At 39.5% G+C, this 16,589-nt stretch overlaps 1 protein-coding gene across 7 annotated transcripts in view; it reads left to right on the top strand.

Annotated features, from left to right (window-relative positions):
- Positions 1 to 16,589, top strand: part of FHIT (fragile histidine triad diadenosine triphosphatase) — a 1,448,934-nt gene that overhangs the window by 116,936 nt on the left and 1,315,409 nt on the right. Inside the window, exons 1-2 of one of the 7 annotated variants that reach the window (XM_034658580.1) lie at positions 1,701 to 2,168; positions 5,274 to 5,315. The exons of 5 other annotated variants lie outside the window; for them this stretch is intronic. The gene's annotated coding sequence lies outside the window, so the exon portion shown is untranslated. Of the gene's footprint in view, positions 1 to 1,700; positions 2,169 to 2,994; positions 5,316 to 16,589 lie in introns of those variants that run through there. One more of the 7 variants, XM_034658579.1, reaches the window with a different exon arrangement.

The raw sequence follows: 16,589 nt of genomic DNA, 5'->3' as shown, positions 1-16,589 counted from the left end.
GGAGTTGGCAAGAAATGGTTGGATTCTGATCATTTTTAAAAGGCCCATCTGAAAGGATGTGCTGGCGAGCTCCAACATCATTGACTTGTACAACTGGAAGAACAGAGTTGACTTTTGGGAACACTATAATTTGTGGGCTCAGCTGTGGATCTGTGTGAAAGACATGGTACGTACTGGAGGGTCTTCCTTCAAATCAGAGGGCACGTGGAAATGCCTATCACACACATCTAGACACAAGTGCGCATGGGGTTGTAAAATATGTCTTCCCCTCTCCTTTGTGCATCCCCCCCATCCCCATACACCTATGACATTTCTTCTTAGCTATTCCCCACCCCTGATAAAATGTCTTCTGGGGAGAGGGCTAGTCCCTCAGTACTTTGTGTGATTTCAAGTCAGTATGATACTTCTCCTCGGTGTATTTATATTTAAACCTTACTTCGAACTTTCTGATGACAAACAGATTTCACTTCTATGCTAACGCGAATCGTTGACAGTGTTGCCTAGAGAGCTGTGCTGAGGAAGTTTGTAAAGCTGCTTCCAGGCTCAGCAGGGAAGAGGAAAACTTGGTAATACCTGCCACCCCAAAGACTAAGAGTGGCATCCTGTCTGAACCTAGTGTTTGATAGCCTAGCTTGGCTGCCACAAAAAAACACCTTTTTGTCCCATCTCTCCCCTCTTGGAGGGATTTTAGACATCAGCAAGTCGGCAGAGGAAATATTTTCTCTTTTCCCTTTTTGAGCACTTGCCTCTGAAATCACACCAGGGAGGCCATTGGCCCAAAGATCAGATGGTTAACGTTGAAAGGTCTTGATGAGTTACGTGATACAAAATACAAGTGCTCCAGAAGAGATAGGAACTTTGCCGTAATGAACAAGGCCTTTGCCAGGTCAAAATCCATTTTTTCTCTAGCCTTCATCGCTGCCAAATGTACTGTAATTGACATTCATTTTTTTTTTTTTTAAAGATTTTTATTTATTTATTTGACAGAGATAGAGACAGCCAGCGAGAGAGGGAACACAAGCAGGGGGAGTGGGAGAGGAAGAAGCAGGCTCACAGCAGAGGAGCCTGATGTGGGGCTCGATCCCACAACGCCGGGATCACGCCCTGAGCCGAAGGCAGACGCTTAACCGCTGTGCCACCCAGGCGCCCCGACATTCATTTTTGATGTGTACTGTTTCCCCCACCAGAGTGTGAGCCACAGGGCAAGGACTTGGCTCTGCCTGGTTCAGTACTGTTTCCCCCGTGCCCAGAACAGTGGCTCTAGGAAGTATGTGTTGAATGATTGTTGAGTGAAGAGGTGCCTAAAGAAGCCTTAAGTTGTAGCCCAGAATTAAGGTAAATGATTACTAAGGAACAGCACTCTTTCCAGAGCAGGAAGCTCCTATTAGAATAAAAATCACTATCACTCAATGGCTTAATGAACATTGTTAATAATTAGAATGATAATAATAACAATAATCATAATAGCTCTTCTTTTTTTTTTTTTTAAAGATTTTATTTATTTATTCGACAGAGATAGAGACAGCCAGCGAGAGAGGGAACACAAGCAGGGGGAGTGGGAGAGGAAGAAGCAGGCTCACAGCAGAAGAGCCTGATGTGGGGCTCGATCCCAGAACGCTGGGATCACACCCTGAGCCGAAGGCCGACGCTTTAACCGCTGTGCCACCCAGGCGCCCCCATAATAGCTCTTCTTGAGCACGTCTGTTTGCCTAACCCTAGGTTACATTGCCTCCCGTGGGAAGTAGGTCCTCATTTGTTAGGTGCAGAAATTCAGGCTCAGGATGACTTGCCCAAGGACACAGTGCTAATAAATAGGGGATTCCAAAGCTAAAAAGAAAACACTAAATAAGACTTCTCCATATGGAAAGTCATCCGTTCTGTCTGGTTATTGGGACATTTTCTGGCAGAGCCATTCAAGACCATTGGAAAAGGCAAAAAGAACAAATTTTTAGTTAAGTGGGAGATTTGGCTGCCTTTTGCCTTGTCAAAACCCAAAGGTTGTGGGAGTCTGGAAGGTCCTTCACATTGGTTCATTGTTGTGCTTTTTTTTTGGTTTTGTTTTGTTTGTTTGTTTTTTTTTGCTGATCTTTGGTAAGAGAGAACCTGACCTTCTCAGCACAGACAGCTTTTTCCCAAACATGCTGACAAGCTGGATGCAAAGATCCCAAGTGAGTATCAGGGTAAAGAGCAAAGGGTAGTCTCAGCGCCCATACACTCAAACCCACGCTTTTGAGGAAAAATAAGGGGTTGGTGGGGAGGGACAAGCCGGGGTTAAGGAAGAGCAGATCCCACACTTTGTTGCTTTGTGCCAAGGCCTTGGAGCACTTTGATGATTGTTATTGAAATGTTCTCCTTTAAATTGACTCACTTTTGTTTACTTAATTTATTTAAAACAGGATTTGTGACACTCCCCACCCCCCCATGAATGAAGAACCAGCACCATTTGCCTTAGAGGAATAATATATAGATACATAGTAATAAGACATATACAGTAATGATAATAAGGTCATATATATGGTGAAAATAAGGTCATATTATTTCATATTTTAAAATTAAAGATTAAAAATAATTAAGTATTGGTCAAATGTACAGACTGGAAAATAGGTTTCCCTGGGAGCAGAGTGAGACTGTTAATGATCAGTTATCAATAAGGTGATATTTAGCTCCTTGTCACTTAGTTTAAAGAAAAAGATGAAAAGATTTTTTTTTTCCTGAGCTTTGTTACTGATCAGTACCAAGAATCCTAACATAAATATGTATAAAACTGTATATGGAATATATATGAATATATGTATATATAGAAAAATATCCATAATAATTTTTAAAAGCCAGGTTGTAATATAACTTTTATTTTTTAAAGGATTTTTCAAATTTATTTATTATTTTAGAGAGACAAGAGGGGAGGGGCAGAAGGAGAGAAAGTCTTTTTTTTTTTTTTTTTTGAGACCATTTATTTTATTTTGCCTATCATTGCTACAGATTAAACAGATTACTACTACCCAGTGTCCCCGGTGGGAAGGTATGTTGATAAAGCTTTTCTGCAGGCCAATTTGTTGATACATACATGTTAGGATCTTAAATGCACATGAGGGAGAGAAAGTCTTAAGCAGACTCCACACTAAGCATGGAGCCCCAAGGGGGGCTTGATTGCAGGGCTCAATCTCAGGGCTCGATCTCATGACCCTGAGATCATGACCTGAGGTGAAACTAAGAGTTGGATCCGTAGCTGACTGCACCACCCAGGCACACCTAATTTAACTTTTTAATACTTGTTGGTTGTCCTTTGATTATGGGGACCTGGGCAAGAGGCAATAAGGTAAGTCACCAATTTCCATTTGGCTCAGATCAGGAGTGCTTGTCCAGGTACTTCCTGTGGAAAAGATAATTTAAGAAACCTGTGAAATGAAACCTGCGTTTTCCAGCTTACTCTTCCCAAGCCCTTCTGTTACATGACTCCCTCAGCTCAACACTGTGGAGAGAAAAGCAGCCCAGGCTTCCTCCACAGGTAACCTGGACAGAGGTCCATCCATACCACCTTAAGGCATTTTCTTTTCTTTTCTTTTTTTTTTAAAGCTACCTTAAGGCATTTTCTGTTCCACCAGTGGGAAACACTGTCTTACACTTACTCGCGATCCTCTGCTTGCTGTGCGGACCAGGCTTGACATTGCTCTAAGCAACAATAGTAAAGTGAACTGGTTCAATCTTGCCCAACTGTGTCCGAAGGCTCTTATCATTCTGCCACCAGAAAGTTCATATGCTCAAAATTGGTTCTTAGGAGCACTGACCTTAGTGCTCTTCCTCTGTAAAGGTATAATGTAGGAATAACCTTTGTTAGATTATGGCAGGATCTTTGTGCTTCCATTGCACAATTAGACATTTTGCAAGGCAGAGGCATTATTATTATCACAGGCAGATGGTGAAATGTTACTCCATCCTTCTGTGCCTGCTTTAACTTCCCTGCACAACATCATTTAGGGGGTTTCTTTACAAATTGCAGTTTATTTGGAAAAGATTTAGAGCCCTGAGGGTTTGGCAAGAAGCTCTGGGTTATGAGCGCATCTACTTTATCTGTCAGTAGCAGAAAGGGCGCCTCTGATTAATACTGATTTTGCCCTGCAAGCCCGGTAGAGAACAGATGAAGTCTTTGTTTCTTCAATACTGTTCTGGGGTAAGAGAAGCTTGGAGGTTTCCCTATCTGTGGCCCCTGGAAAAAGGTTAAGTGGGTATCCACCTAAGGATGGAGGAATTTCTTGTGGTGGGCTTCCCTGTGGAAGGAGATGGAGAATTTATTAACCCAGACTCCAGGGGATTGCTTCAAAAGAGAGAAGGGCATTCACAATCTACTTTACTCTGAAAAGAGGAGACAAGTATCATAAACACAGTAAATGTAGTGGCAGGAAGGATGCAGGATGGCACTGAGGGGATCTGGGGTGGGGGTGCGACAGAATGAGAGGCTGAGGAGATGACAATTTTGTGGTTTTGTTTTGTTTTGTTGTTGTTTCTTTCAGCAGCTACTGGAAGGTTGGGGAAATGGGTGAATGAGGAAGAATGTTAGGTTGTCTTGCTGTGTAATGCATGGGCACATCCCTAGAGTCACTCTTTGTGGTTAGACTGTTGGGCAGGGGGAAGCTCTTATGGAAATTTCAGGGGAGTCCCCTGGGGTATTATCAGAGGAGAGAAGTTTGAATGAGGCTTTCACATGTTAAGAGAGGCTTTGTGGTGAGATTTATAGCTACTTCTCCTGTCCACTTTCTGATAGTACAGATATTATTATAGAGGACACATCAGAAGCAGAGTCCTCCTGCTGGGTGGGTAGTAGATGGATGATATAATTGGAGAATCCCTGCAATTTTTCTGATAGTGTATATCATATGGAATTAGAGATGGCTCAAGGCTCAAGCCATCTACCACCATCTGGGCATAGAACAATCTATGCAAAACCATCACCATGCAAGCTGACTTAGTGAGCAGGTACTGTGTGCTGGGAGTCGGGCTCAACTTACCTTACACTGATTGTCTCATTTTACTCATGAGATCCTTTTAGGCGGGTACTGTGGGCACTCCTACCTGGCAGGTGAGACTCAAAGAGATTAGAGTTCACTTGGTCTCCAAGATTGCCCTGCCAGTTGGTGACAGAGGCAGAATTCAGACTCGCACATCTGAGTTCGTAGTTCCAAATACTCTCTCTTTCACGTTATAATGACCTGTTCAGAAATTCTGCATCCTGGTTATTATTTCCTATTGAAAAATGTGTGATCTTGCTTGATTTACAGTGAGCTTACGTCCTGAGAAACCCATCATCAGCTGGACGTACTGTAAGTTGAAAATACATTTAATATGCCTCACCTACTGAACATCAGAGCTTAGCCTAGTCCACCGTAACAAGCTTGGACCACTTACATTAGCTTACAGATGGCCACAGTCATCTAACACCAAGCCTAGTTTTGAACATCTCATGTAATTTATTAAGTACTGTACTGCAAGTGAAAAACTGCATGGTTGTGTGGGTACAGAATGGTTATAAGTGTGTTGCTTGTTGACCCTTGTGATCGCAGGGCTGCCCAGCATCATGAGAGAGGATCCTATGCATTAGCACCAGCCTGGGAAAAGATCCAAGTTCAAAAATTTGAAGTACGGTTTCTCCTTAATGTGTATTGCTTTCACACCACTGTGAGGTTGAAAAATTACAAGTCAAACCATGGTAAGGCAGTGGTCTTTAACCAGTTTTGTATCCTCTTCAAAGACAAATATGTATACACGCATATGTATATATGTGTGTATGTAAAATATGTTATACATATGTAAAAATATATGATATGTATGTATAATGCTTTAAACATTTTTGGAGGGGTGCCTGGGTGCCTCAGTTGGTTTAGTGTCTGCTTTCAGCTCAAGTCATGATCCCAGGGTCCTGGGAACGAGCCCATGTCAGGCTCCCTGCTCAGTGGGGAATCTGCTTCTCCCTCTCCTTCTGCCTCTCCCTCCTCACTTGTGCTCTGTCTTCCTCTCTCTCTCTATCTCAAATAAATAACAAAAATATTTTTAAAAAATTTAGAAAATAAAAATAAAAATTTTTGGAGATTTTGAGGATCCCAGTTGAGAACAGCTGCCCTGCAGGAAAGACTCTTGGGCTCTGAGTCTGGTTCCTGATGGCTTCCTTATAGGAGGGAACTAAATTGTTAAAGTTAACAAACTTTTCCAGGTGTTACCAACTAGCCAAGTCAAACTTCAAACCTGGCAGTTGGCCTACCCTGTAACAAGAATGGTAACTGTTTACTTATTAAGCACCTAACAATTAGGGGTGGTACCTAGGGGTACATACACCGGTGCAGTCCTACTGGTGGTAGTGGGCGTCCAGCATCAATCCTGCTAACAACTTTTGGAGGGAGATACTCTCATGCTAATTTTACAAACGAGGATCCTGAGGCTCCAAGGCACTTTACTCATGAGCTTATATGTGGCCGAAGCCTAATTCTAAATCTAATTCTAAATCTCATTCCCCCTCTTGTCCTGGCTCTGAATGTACCCCCCCTTCCAAATCCTTTACAGGTTGTGCATTATATCCCATTGCTTCTCTCTCTCCCTCCTCTGTTTCTCAACCTGGGCATACTGACATTTTGTTTCAGACCATTCTGTTGGGGGCAGCGGGCATGGGGGAGGCAGGCTGTGCTGTACATTGTAGAATGTTTAGCTCTATCCCTGGACTCTATGCACTGGCTGTCAGAAGAAGCTGCCCCCGCCCCCCGTGGGTTTTGACAACCACAGATGTCTCTAGACATTGCCAGATGCCCTCTGGGGAGCAGAATCACTGTCTGTTGAGAACCATCTCTTTTTCTCTCTCCCCCCCAGCCCTCCTGCATATAAATATCACTGAAGGCTTATAATGTGCCAGATAAAGTGTCAAGGACGTCCCATGCATTATCTCAATAAACCCTCACAGTGTTCTGTCATCTTATTTACTTCATGTCATAGGTGGGCGAGGCCTGCGTGTTTCAGCAGATCAGTAACGTGCCCCGAGTCACACAGCTGCTAAGGGTGGAGCTGGCATTTGTCTCAGCCGTGTGTGCCTCCGGAGCCCTGGGCTTTATGAGAAATGTTCTCACCAAACTATTTAGTTGTTGGGAGCTCCAAATTAATCAGAACCTGAATGTTTTCATTGTTTGGGATTTGTTCGGCTAGTAAGCTGGAAGAAAATTTTAATGGAATTGTGGGTCATCATGTTTCTTTATCATTTTTTATTATTATTATTTTTATACCACTGCTTTTCATTGTTAATCCTGTCTCACTAAAATATCAACATCAACATAAAAAATGATCTGAACAAAATCTTGCTTTGAGCCTAATTTCTGAGCATAAATCTCATCTTCTTGAACATAAAAATAAAGTAATTTCTTTCCAAGGGAACAACTACTTCTTTAAGTCCTCTTTAGGCACATTTTTCAGTGGGTTCTTCCCGTGCTTGTTAACAACACAAATCATGGCTAAATAACTTGACCATAAAGGCAATGGATTTCTTGGAAATTCTAATAAGAAAGTTTTCAACAAAATAATTTCTTTTTGACAAGCAGCATAGTTTTTAAAAGGGAAGATGTACATTTGAGAGCTCTGAGGACTTATTTTTCTCGAAATGAGTTTTAACAATAACTTTACAAGTTAATAACATATTGAAATAACATATATTAAAAGAGACTGATAAAGAGAGAAGAGGGGGCAGCCTTTATTGGGCTTGATGTAGTAGGTTCTTAGGATGAGGTGGGCATTTGGTATTTGTACCTGCTCAGTATCTGTACCCTCCTGTTTGGACCTGTCGGTTTTCCCTTGAGGAACCCCAGGCGCCCCTAGCTTTACTTTGAATTCTAGGAGCTATTCTGGCTTGCTTAAGGTCACATTAAGTGGCAAAGTCAGGATTTGAACCCAAGTGTGATTTGAGAGCCCAAACTCCTAACCACTACACTAATTGAAATACAGGGAGGACATACTGAAAGCATATATCCGTATTAGGTCCATTTTTTGACTTCTTAAGTTATTTTTCCATCTCAAGAGGGGACCATTTCTGCTCCATGTGTTCCATAATGCAAAACAAGCTGCAAAATGTAAATGCTTTTCTCTTGCCTCCGTGTGGTAAATTAGAATAATTATTGTTAGTTAACGGACGTGAATGAAATGTCTTTATCAACCACCAAGTTAAATGGAGTTTCTGTTTTTAAACCACAGAAGATAATGCTGTCTTGACAGATTGTGAGTGACAGAAAGAGAAGTGTTTTCAGCGGGATCCAAATGGAGATGTTGCCAGAGAAAGCATAAGTAGCGAAATCAGAAAGCTCCGGGGGTTTGGTATAGAGTGGTGTCATCAGTGCAGGTTTTTTCTTTTGGTTCCTGACAATAAGATAATTTGGTACCTTCACATTTTTCCTGTTGATTTAAAATGAATGACAAAAAAATAAAGGGCAGGGGAAAGAAATACCATAGACAAACCATTGTTGCTGGTGATAGATATCAATAGTCATGGGCTTCACACCTTATTTTTGTTTATCATTAAGTGGTTCTTTGCTGTAATTCTAAATATGTCATCTTCTTCCTTGTTATTATCATTGGTGCCTATATCCATCCATCCATTCATGTTACCCTCGTCTTTATCTCTGTGTGTACGCACTCAGGCACACACACACACAGATACACACGCACACTCACTCAGCCACACATACGTATATACTCTCTCTCCTGACTACAAGTGCATAGTAAAATGTACCTGTCTGTTGAGAGGCCAGTGCCATCTGGAATTTCACCCATTGGCTATGTGGTGAATTTGGATAAACATCTCTAAAGCAGAGCTCTCTCTTTTTTCATGTGATAGAAGCCCCTGACAGACTGAGAATCTCCTCAATTTCTCTATCATTCCAAGCATTCTGATGTAGATGGAGTCCTTGAGGAAAATCTGCCTGAGAGGGCCACTACTCCTTGCACATTCAACTGAAATATGATAAAAATGAACAACAAAAGTGGCTTTGATAACAATCCTTGGCCGCGAACATGAGTTCTTAGAATATTCAAAGGGTCTTAGCAGTTACCTGTCCAAGTCATTCTCAGACTTTGAGACTAGTAAAACCTTACCCTCTAAAATTAAGGACTGACTTTACTTTGTCAGCTTTTATTTTTGCCCCTAAAAAAGGATATGAATGAGAAAACTATCATTCAGTATTCTTTCAGAAAAGATAGGCCATTTGGATACTAAAAGAGTGGAAGGCATAATCTTACGATTTAAATTGTCAAGTATGTTTAGCTTTATAAAAGCCTCACAGTTTTGTCTTTGTTTTTGTCATTTTGTTACCAATGGATGAAAACTTCATAATGGATTGGTGTCAGCCTTTTAACCGGCTTTTAGGAACTGCTGATTTAGTCCAGCCTTCGTCTGATTCTTGTTTCTCTAAAGAATTTATTTATTTATTTAGAGAGTGAGTGAGCACAATGTGGGGGGGGGGAGGCAGAGGCAGAGGGAGAGAGAGCATCCCAAACAGACTGCACGCCAAAGCACAGGAGACCTATGTGGGGCTTAATCTCACAACCCCAAGATCGTGACATGAGCCGAAATCAGGAGTTGGATGCTTAGCTGACTGAGCCACCAAGGTGCCCCTCTAAAGATTTCTGCCAAAGGAATATTCCATTTATACTTGATACTTCCAGTGAAGTGGAACGTATTATTTATAAAGACAATCTATTCTGTCTTTGGACAGCCCTGTTGAAAGTTCTTATGTCAAATTGAAATCTCTGTACTTGTAGCTTCTTTAGTTTTAGTTATTGGCTATCTGGGGATAGCTATTGGCTATCTGGGATTTGGAGCCTGAATAGAAAAAGATGGAGCCTCTTTATGCATTGGATCTTTCAGCTGACAACTGTTGTCATAGTGCCCCTTCTTGTCTCTCCTTACCCCAGAGCTATAGTCTCCACCCTTGTAACTATTCCTTTTGTTTTTTCTGATTATGTGCTTAAATTTTTTTTAAAAAATTATTTTATTAAAGTTTCTTTTATTTGAATAAAGTTGACATAAAATGTTATGGTAGTTTCTGGTGTACAACATAGTGATTCAACATCTCTATATGTTATGCTAGCTACTGTCTCTTACTATGCAACACTATTACAATATCATTGACTATTTTCCCTATATTCTACTCTTTTTTTCTGTGACTCATTTATTCCATAACTGGAAGCCTGTATCTCCCACTCCCCTTCATCCATTTTGCCCATCCCTCCCTGCCCTCCCCTCTGGTAACCATCAGTTTGTTCTCTGCATTTATAGGTCTGATTCTGCTTTTTTTTTTTGTTTGTTCATTTATTTTGTTTTTTAGATTCTACATATGAGTGAAATCATATGGTATTTCTCTTTCTCGGTCTGACTTATTTCACTAACATAATACCTTCTAGGTCCATCTATGTTGTTGCAAATGGTAAGATCTCATCCTTTCTTTCTTATGGCTGCATAATATTCTATTCTATATATATGGGTACATATAGCTTTTCAAATTAGTGTTTCTGTTTTCTTTGGGTAAATACCCAGTAGTGAAATTATTGGATCATATGGCATTTCTATTTTTATTTTTTTGAGGAACCTCCACAGTGTTTTCCACAGCAGCTCTACCAGTTTGCATTCATACCAGCAGTACATGAGAGTTCCTGTTTCTCTACATCCTCACCAACACTGGTTATTCCTTGTATTTTTTATTTTAACCATTCTGACTGATGTGAGGTGATATCTCATTATGGTTTTGATTTGCATTTCCCTGATGCTTAGTGATGTTGACCATTCTTTAGTGTCTGTTGGCCATCTGTGTGTCTTCTTAGAAAAAATGTCCATTCAGATCATCTGCCCATTTTTTAATCAGATTGTTTGTTTTTTTGTGTTGGCATTTTTTTAAATTATGAAAAGTTTTTTTTATTGTGATAATATCTGTGTAACATAACCTTTACCATTTTTATAGTTCTGTGGCATTAAGTACGTTCATATTGCTGTTCGACCCTTACCACCTTTGATCTCCAGAACTTCTTTATCTTCTTCAACTGAAACTCTGTACTAGTTCAACAATAAATCTGCATTACACCCTCCCTGCAGCCCATTGCAATCACCGTTCTACTTTCTGCCTCTATAAATTGACTTCTGTAGGAACTTCATATGTGTAGAATCATACAATTATCTTTTATTTCCTTACTTTTGTGACTGGCTTATTTCACTCAATGTAATGTCTTCAAGGTTCAAGCAGGCTGTAGTATATATCAACATTTCCTTCCTTTTTAAGGTTTCATATATTCCATTGTATGTATATACCACGTTTTGTTTACCTATTTATCTGTTGATCAGTAGATGAATAAATGTTGAGTTGCCTGATTATGTGCTTTTGAATGTTCACACTCCTATCTATCAAAACCCATTTCACATTGCTGGGCTTAGAGCTATATAAACTATTTCAGGAGTGGTTTGCTGGCTCCAGGTAGCAAATAGAGTCATTCTACAGGCATGTGTGAATTGCATATTATGTACAGATCCATTAGGCACTGTGAGCCCTGCTGAAATGAGTCAGCTCTGCGTCTAGTCCTTGGTTTCATCCTTAAGTATAGTGGATGGATACACGTATTTCTTTTCTTTAAATAGACTTTCTTTTTTAACTTTATGAATCAGAAACTGATTGTTTCTTTCTTTGTTGTGTCTGTTAAAAAGCCCAAGTCAAATTTAGCAAATATACAGGACTTCAAACTCACTTTATTTATTTATTTATTTATTTATTTATTTTTAAAGTAGGTGCCACACCAGTGTGGGGCTTGAACTCACCTTGAGATCAAGAGTTGCATGTTCTACCAACTGAACCAGCCAGGCGCCAAGGATAGACATGCTTCTAAATTGCCTTGTGGAAAGTGTCATCAGAGAATCAAAGATGACTTGATGCTAGAATTGAGAGGAAGCGCTTAATGCTTCCAGCTGAAAGGATCAGGTAGCTCTCTCTTGGGGATGTTCTGCTTCTGGGGCTCAGAAAAATTTGTAGCTCTGTGGACCTGTAGAAATGCAGAGAAGCTATTCCTGGTGGAGGAAGTAGCGTGAGTGAAAGAGCACAGAATGAAAGTGCAGGACATGTTCCACACTGTTGCCTTATCTATTGGCTTCCGGCTGCCCCATAGGATGTTTGCACAGTGGTGCCCCAGTGCTAATCCATGGGACCTCTGTTGTTTTCCTGTCTGTGGCACAGTGAATTATCTTTTATTCTGAGATTTTGTGCTTCCTCTCGTTTGGGGGAATTAAAATTGAAATTAAAATTAATTAAAATTAAAATGATGAGGATGATACATGATAGCTTTATTTTGTTTTCATGTTCTGATTGGTCAAGTAAAAACCTAGTGACTCAGACTGCTGTCTGTGTTTTTAACGTAATTCTTCTGGAGTGGTGAAGGCAAAAAGGCTACATATAATGAATGTAGCAAATATCTATTACAGAATGAAAGAAGGGAAGTAGCAAAAGCAATAGTAACAACAACAAATATTCATGAAGGGGCAGTACCCTGATACGCCTTTTGTAGTTGTTGGCTCATTTTATACTCACAACAATCTAAAGGATGTATAAACAAAAATACTATTCTTATTTTAGAAGAGAGAACTGAGCCTCAAAAGATAAAGTCACCTCCAAAAGTCACATGGCTCATAAATCATTGAGCTAGAGAATGGACCCAATAGTCTGACCCAAGAACCTTTCACACCATGCTGTCTATCTCCCCTTTGAAAGTCTTCTATCAGCCTTCCAATGATTGAATGAAAGTTGTTTTTTGTTTTTGTTTTTGTTTCTTTTGGCTCAGAAATGTTCTTAGAACCATAGGTTCAGTAAATGTTCCCAATAGAAAATAATGCTGTAATAGTAGGCTAGGGACATATACACTGATGCCAATTATGTTGTACATGGGAATCCTTCTCCTTTCCCATCCCAGGCTTCTGTTTCTTCTTTTGTTGCTGATATTCCCCAATGTCCATGACTCTTAGCCATCCCCCAATTGTAGTACATTTTAGCACCTTTCTAGCCCAGCCATACTCAGAGTTTCTTTGATGTCTTTTTGGCAGGTGTAAGAGGATAAGTCTCCCTTTTGGTATAGAATGCATTAATTGTATTTTGTACTTTTTTCTAAGCCTTTTAGGTGGCTAACATTTTGTGTTAGAAGAGTAGAGAGGAATTTTGAAGCCAGAGTTTTTATTATGATTTTGGCATTGGTGACTATTTTATATTCCCTTGCAAGGTGCCTTTAATGGCTCCTATGGATCACAGTTTCCAATAGATTTTTCTCCCAAATTTTGTTGACTGGAATTATTAAATTTTTAAGAAGTGTGTCTCTACACTTTCAAAATCTTATAAAGACTTTCCATCATCATAGGAAGCAAGGGACTCAGCTTTGATTTGCAAAATTATCTCTACAAGGTAGCATGTTGTTATTCTATTTAGAGGACTTGAAAGCAGATTCAACAATTCAATTATATTTAATTTGTAATTAACTCCCTCCCAAGTAGCTAATGGTGCATAACTTGGACACCACTGCTCTGGATAGGCAAAGAGTAGAACAAAATGGCTTCTTTTAGAGAAAGCTTATCTTAGATAGGGTCCCTATGACTATAGTAGTTCTTCTTATTCTGACTTCTGGCTCCAAAACAAAACCCTTCTCTGGGAACTGCCCCCTGAATCATAACAGTGAGCTCCCAGCCACTGAGACAGTGATATTTGAGCCCATTACTTGGGATAGAGATGACTGGTTGAAGGCTAGGCACATGACTGTGTTTTGCTAGTCAGATGGTCTCTCTTAAGAGTTTGGAATTTTGAACTGAGAGCAGAAATTAGTATTGATGGTATTGTGGTCCCTTATGGCAGTGCTGTAGAGAGAGGTCTTGAAGCTGCTGCATCCCAGTCTTCTGGAGATACCTTGATTTTTGTTTTTTATAAGGCTTGGTTATTTAATTCTTCCTTTAATTTTTTGAAGTACTATGATATCCTTCCTCTTGTCTTTGAGCAGACTTGCTAGACTTAGTCTGTATTTCTTGCCACCAAACTTACCCAATAGAGAAATCAAATAAACTGATTCTTTTTAAAAAAGATTTTAAGTATTTATTTGAGAGAGAGAGGGAGTTAGTGAGAGAGAGAGCATGAGCAGTGGAGAGAGGGAGAAAAGCAGGCTCCCCACTGAGCAAGGAGGCTGACATGGGGCTTGATCCCAGGACCCTGGGATCATGACCCGAGCCAAAGGCAGACGCTTAACCGACTGAGACACCCAGGTGCCCCCAAATAAACTTATTCTTTATCAAATCTGTTAATGCAAGTGATAAGGGCTGCATTCACTTGGTGGTATTTATGATCATATTTAATTGTGTGTGTGTGAGTATGTATGTCTGTGTGTTTGATCGAATGATTTAGTATTTTATCAGATGCTATAGAGCATTATTATTTCATCATCATTGTCATCATGAACATCATTGTAATCATAGTAGCTCTTGTTTATGGAGAACTTTCTATGATCTCACTACTGTTTTAAATACTTTGTGTACAAAATAACATTTATATAATTACAAAATACTGTCAAATGGATACTATCATTACGGCTATTTCTTAGGTTGGGAAGGTGAGGCTGAGAACGTTGCTTAAAGTTGTGTATCTGAAAAGTGATATAGCAACAATTTGAATCCAGGTTTGTCACACTCCAAAGAAAGATGATACTCTTAAGCTCTGCACTGTAATATAGAGACATAGTTCTGCTCCGAAGATATTATATTCCTGGTTGATTGTTTTCTTTATTTTGAATGGGGAAATGAGATGGGGATAGCATTGTACTTTTGGGAAATTTAATACTCTATTTTTGTTGGCTTAATTTTATTATCCTTTCTTTTATGTAGGTTATATTGTTTGATGAGGGCAAGGGTCAGGCAGACAGGGCACAAAATAGATAAATTGTCCCAAGAAGGCCTCTTTGGGAAGATGACATTGAAACTGAGACAGAATGATAAAATAAGACAGCTATACAAAGATCAGGGACAGGGTGTTCCAGGGAAGGGGAAAAGCAAATGTGAAGATACTGATTTGGGAATGAACTTGGTGAGGTTAGAGGGACAGAAAATAGATACATGAGGAATGAGCAAGGGAGTGAATGGTAAGACACAACATAGCGGAAGGCTGTGACTGGATCAGTCTGGGCCATAGCAAGGAATATGCTTTTTATTATAAGCATAGTGGGTTAGCCATTCACAAATTTAGGAGAGAGAAATAATATGATTTGTGTTTTTTTTTTTAAGATTTTATTTATTTATTTGACAGAGAAAGAGACAGGTAGTGAGAGAGGGAACACAAGCAGGGGGAGTGGGAGAGGAAGAAGCAGGCTCCCAGTGGAGGAGCCTGATGTGGGGCTCGATCCCAGAACGCTGGGATCATGCCCTGAGCCGAAGGCAGATGCTTAATGACTGAGCCACCCAGGCGCCCCTGTGATTTGTTTTATATTATAAGGGATTAATTTTTGCTCTGGTAGAGTAGTCAACAACCCTCCACAGAACAACTAGAAAAATTATACAAAATAAGGAGATAATATTTATTTAAAGACATTGATGAGCTATCAAGGCTGTTAGGACTTGAGGATCCAGAATCCTGGAGAAAGGAAGTGCACTGAAGGGACCTCAGTATTTTCACTGTTTTTCTCTATGTAGCATTTGTGGATTTGTAAGTGATAAAGCTCTGAGAAGCTAAAAAGCCAAATAGAAAACAGCAGCTAAGAGGTGGGGAAAATTGAGCAGAGATTTTGGCAGTCCTAATGATGCAAAAATCCTAAAAAAAATAATAAAAGACCAACCAACATATACAAAAGAGAATATGTCATGAGCAAGTTGTATTTATCATAGGAATGAGAGGTTGGATAAGCATTAAAAAAATCAAATGATATAATAAAGAAAAATCATATAATCATCTTAATAGATACAGAAGTGCATTTGATAAAATTTATATTTAATCCTGATGAAAATGTTTGGCAAACTAGGAATATAACTAAACATCTTTAATAAAGAATATCTGCAAATAAGATGAACCCAAAGAAATGCACACCAAGACACGTTATAATTAAAATGTCAAAAGTTAAAGACAAGGAGAATCTTAAATGTGGCAAGAATAAAACTAACCTGTTAACATTTGAGGTAAGCCCTATATAACTATGAATAGATTTATCAGCGGGAACATTGCAGGCCAGAAGAGAATGGCCCAACATATTCAAAGTACTGAAAGAAAAAAAATTTCCAACCAAGAATACTCTATCCAGCAAAGTTATCAGTTACAGTTAGAGGAGAGATAAAAAGTTTCCCAGGTAAGCTAAAGGAGTTCATTACCACCAAACTGGCCTTACAAGAAATGTTAAAGGGAATTCTTCAGGCTGAAAAGAAAGGGCACTAATTAGAATAAGAAAACATATGAGAGTATAAATCTCACTGGTAAAGGTAAATATAGAGTAACGTTAGTGTATTAATCATTTACAGAGCTTATATGGATAAAAGAACAGAAGTGGGAAAATAACTGCAACTACAATAATTAATTAAGGAATACACA

Source organism: Ailuropoda melanoleuca, chromosome 4 (assembly GCF_002007445.2).
Source record: "Ailuropoda melanoleuca isolate Jingjing chromosome 4, ASM200744v2, whole genome shotgun sequence".
NCBI classification, from domain to species: domain Eukaryota; kingdom Metazoa; phylum Chordata; class Mammalia; order Carnivora; family Ursidae; genus Ailuropoda; species Ailuropoda melanoleuca.
The sequence above is the reverse complement of the archived record's forward strand: the minus strand, read 5'-3'. Positions and strand labels throughout refer to the sequence as shown.